This window comes from Mus caroli, unplaced genomic scaffold (assembly GCF_978045245.1).
Source record: "Mus caroli unplaced genomic scaffold, Mus_caroli_1 scaffold_8, whole genome shotgun sequence".
Taxonomy (NCBI): domain Eukaryota; kingdom Metazoa; phylum Chordata; class Mammalia; order Rodentia; family Muridae; genus Mus; species Mus caroli.
In genome coordinates this window covers 118,037,705-118,042,207 of record NW_028227263.1, presented here as the reverse complement: position 1 = coordinate 118,042,207, position 4,503 = coordinate 118,037,705, and positions in this window count along the sequence as shown.

Here is a 4,503-nt window from a genome sequence, read left to right as displayed (position 1 = left end):
TTGGGTTAGGAACAATTTGTTACATTTTGCGCCTGGTAGTTTTATGTTAAAACTTGACTCAGGCTAAAGTCATCTGAGAAGAGGGAGCCTCTATTGAGAAAATGTCTCCATAAGGTTTGGCTATAGGCAAGCCTGTAGGGCATTTCCTTAACTGGTGAATGACGGAGGAAGGCCCAACCCATAGTGTGTGTTGCCATGCCTGGGCAAGCGGCCCTGGGTTCTATAAGAAAGCAGGCTGAGCAAGCCATAATACGCAAGCCAGTAAGCAGCGCCCCTCCATGGCCTCTGCATCAGCTCCTGCTTCCAGGCTCCCATTCAGTTTGAGTTCCTGCCTGGCTTCCCCTCAATGGACTGTGACTCTGGATACGTAAGCCAAAAAAACCCTTTCCTTCCCAGGTTGCTTTTGGTCATAGTGTTTCATCACAGCCATAATATGCCTAAGATCCATTCCGTGAAATAATCTAACTGGATTCTACCCAGACCTTAACATTTTGAATGAGGCTGAATTGAAAAGTAATTGACTTGGGCTGGAGACTTGGGCTCAGTGGATCCTGCAGAGGACCCAAGTTCAGTTCCCAACACCCATGTCAGACAGCTGACACCCTCCTGTGGCTCCAGCTGCAGGGGTTCTGATGCCCCCTCCTGGCCACATCAGGCACTGCACACACATGACATACATGCTCACAGACATACAAACATACCCATAAATTAAAATAAAAACAGCCCAGTGTCTCATGCCTTTAATCTCAGCAGTCAGGAAGCTGAGGCAGGTGGTCTCTAAATTCAAGGCCAGTGTGGTCTACACAGTAAGACCTTGTTTCAAAACAAACAAATGAGTGAAAGTATCTATTTTTTTTTAAAGTAATACATAGTGAAGGAAATGCTAAGACAGCATTAACATTCAGCTGTGGTGTAATGACTGCATTTACTCATATCTACAATGGGAAGAACTAAAATATGTGGGGAAATGTGCAGTTTGGCAGAAGAAAAGAATGAAGGAGTTTATAGTCCCCAACAAGGAGGGTGCAGACAAAGATCGGTGATTCTTAAAGAGATTAGAGTTATCAATTTCTCAAGGCTAGGGAGATGGCTCAGTGGTTAAGAGCACTGACTACTCTTCCAGATGACCTGGTTCAATTCCTGGCACCTACATAGCAGCTGGCAACTGTCTGTAACTCCAGTTCCAGGGGACCTGAAAGCTACCCTCACACAGACAAACACCAATGCACATAAAATAAAAATAAATTATTTTTTAAAAAAGAAAAGTAAAATCCCCACACTCTTTGCCTCATGGACTTCCTAACAGTGCCCTGAATGCAAAACTCCGCCCACTGAAGGCTCCGATTTGAGAAAATATTCATTCATTTGAAAGGAGAGAGGCCAAGTACTGAGAAAGCCATTCAAAGGGTTCCCTGCCTGTAACAACCACTGGACCAGTCTTTTGCCAGGTCCGGATTCCCAGGCACACACAAGCCATGACAGCTATTGGGAAGGGTGGGTAGTACCTTATCAACTTGACACAAGCTAGACTTAAACCTAGGAAAGGAGGAGCTTGACTGAGGGACTGCCTCCATCAGACTGGCCTGTGGGCATCTTCTTTTCTTTTCTTAATTCATTTATTTTTCTTATGTGGTAGCCACAGCTGGAGCCCTGGTCCTCTGAACAGAGACTCTGGTGTGGGTTTTCACAAGATGATCAGTGAGTTCCTGATAAGGAGACTTGGTGAGCACAGTCTCTTTCCAGAGGTTGGGGGTCAGGTAGCTGTACGTCTTGGAGATGGCATCAAAGGTGGCCTTGGCACAGTTGTCCAGTGCATCCTCTGGCTGAAGTGTAGCAGTCATCTATACCGGCCGTCATCAGGAGCTTCTCTGGCACGGGAGCAGGTATTTTCTTAATTAGTGACTGATGTGAGAGAGCCCAGCCGGTGGTCCTGGGGTGTATAAGCAGCCAGGCTGAGCATGGAGGGCAAGCCAGGAAGCAGTATTCCTCTGTGGCCTCTATGACAGCTGAGAGTTCTAAGCTGAAATAAACCCTTTCCTCCCCAGGTTGCTTTGCTTTCAGTCATGGTGCTTTATCGCAGCAATGGAGACCCTAAAACAGTATCTGGATCTGACAGTAGAACTTGGGGAGTATCAACTAAGGGGCCCCAAGAGACACGGTGTGAGGCTAAAAAAGGTGGATCCTAAGTGGCTGTGGCACCCTGGGGATGCTGACGGTGCACAGGACGCAGTGAGGAAAGCTGCAGCAGGGAACAGAACGAGGAACAAGACTACCAAACTCCATATGAGCCCGCCACAGCTCTAGACCAGCGGTTCTCAGCCTTCCTAATACTGTGACCCTTTAACGCCGTTCCTCACGTTGTAGTGACCCACCCCAGTCATAAAATTACTTCATCGCTACTTCATAACTATATTTTTACTGTACCAATCATAATGTAAATCTCTGATGCGTAAGCCCTGTGTGGGTCACAACCCACAGGTTGAGAATCACTGCTCCAGAGGCTGACCATGAGCCTTCAGGGTTTAGTGCGTTTCCCGATCGGTTCTGGTGTTGCTTTGGTTCAGTCTCCTCTCACTAATGCCCTCATTTCCCTACCCTAAATGGTGAATGTCTAATATATGCCTTGTATATTAAACGTATATAACTTGAGTTTTAAAAAAAAAAAATTTTGGCATGCATCTCTGTGTGTGCTGTGCATGTATGTGCATGCATGTTTTCACCTATGTGTATGCATGAGTGTGGAAAATGGGAGTTCTCTTCAACCACGGACCACTTTGTTCATTGCCGCAGGCTCTCTCAGTTTACCCTAGAGCTAGTGGGTCAGTCTGGCTAGCCAGCTTGCTCTGTGGTCCTCATCTCCACCTTCTGAGCACTGAGTTACACATGGGCCCCCACATCCACCAAGCATCTATGTGGGTCCTGGAGGGTCCAGATTCTAAACACCACACACACACACCCCAGCTCCAGCTTTTTAAATTTTTATTTTATAGGTGCTTACGTTAAAGACTGAATCTCAGCCACTGCAGTGCACACCTTTAATCCCAGCTCTCCTGAGGCAGAGACAGGCGGATTTCTGTAAATTCCAGGTCAGCAAAGGAGAGAATCCATCCCAAAACAAAGGAGAAGGAAATGAACTTTGGAACAGTTTTAAAGCTGCTGAGGTTATAGGGACTTTAGGGGGTGAACTAAATGTATTTTACATGTGAGGTAAAGAGGAGATGTCAGGGACCAGATGTAGAACATTCTGACTTAAAGATGTGTCTGGGCCGGGCGTGGTCACGCACACCTTTAATCCCAGCACTCAGGAGGCAGAGGCAGGTGGATTTCTGAGTTCAAGGCCAGCCTGGTCTACAGAGTGAGTTCCAGGACAACCAGGGCTACAGAGAAACCCTGTCTCGAAAAACAAAAAACAAAAACAAAAACAAAGATGTGCCTGGGGGCTGGAGAGATGGGTCAACAGTTAAGAGTGCTTGCCTTGCTTACAGAGGACTAAGTTTGGTTCCCAGCACCCACATCAGATGGCTCACGACCTCCTGTAATTCCAGCTCCAAGGATCTGCTCCTACACCCATTTCTGGCCTTTCTTTCTTACATTACTTCATGTGAGGTATCTGGTCACAGCAATGAAAGAAAACTAATTAGAAGGGTGGGGGTTATGGATCAGTGTTTTTAAAAAAAAAAAAATGTGCAGAATACACCACCAAGATCTGCAGGTGCAGTTTGGTGGGATAGCACTCGCCTAAAATACAACCATGAGAGAGAGCATTGCTTAGAAAGCATGAGGTGCAGGCGGGAGAGGAGGCTTGAAGATTAAAAGTGCGTGCTGCTTTTTCAAAAGACCTCAGTTTCTTTCCCAGCATCATGTTGGGTGGCTCAAAACTGCCTGTAACTCCAGTTCTGGGGGTCTGGCGCCCTCTTTTGAGCTCTCTCGTCACCTGCACACACATGAACACACACACATAATTTTAAAATAATAAAAATAAATACTCTTAGCCAGGTGTGGTGGCGCACACCTTTGATCCCAGCACTCGGGAGGCAGAGGCAGGAGGATTTCTGAGTTCAAGGCCAGCCTGGTCTACAAAGTGAGTTCGAGGACAGCCAGGGCTATCTATACAGAGAAACCCTGTCTCGGAAATAAATAAATAAATAAATAAATGCTCTTAAAACTTATTTTATAAAATCCAGCTAAACATGTCTGGAAGACACACGCAATTGTTGGATAGAGTAAATAACTCAGAGATAGCATATGACTCCAGATGATTAAATTTCTGGTTCAACATTTAAAAAAAAAAGACTTATTTTAATGCGTTATGACTATTTTGTCTGCATGTAGTTATGTGTACCATGTGCATATCTGGTGCCTACCGAGGGGAGAAGAGGGAGTCAGATCCCCTGAAACCAGAGTTACAGGCAGTTGTGAGCCTCCAGGTGGATACGGGGAACCAAACGTGGGTGCTTTTGCAAGAGTAGGAGGGCTCTTATAACCAATGAGCCACATCTCCAG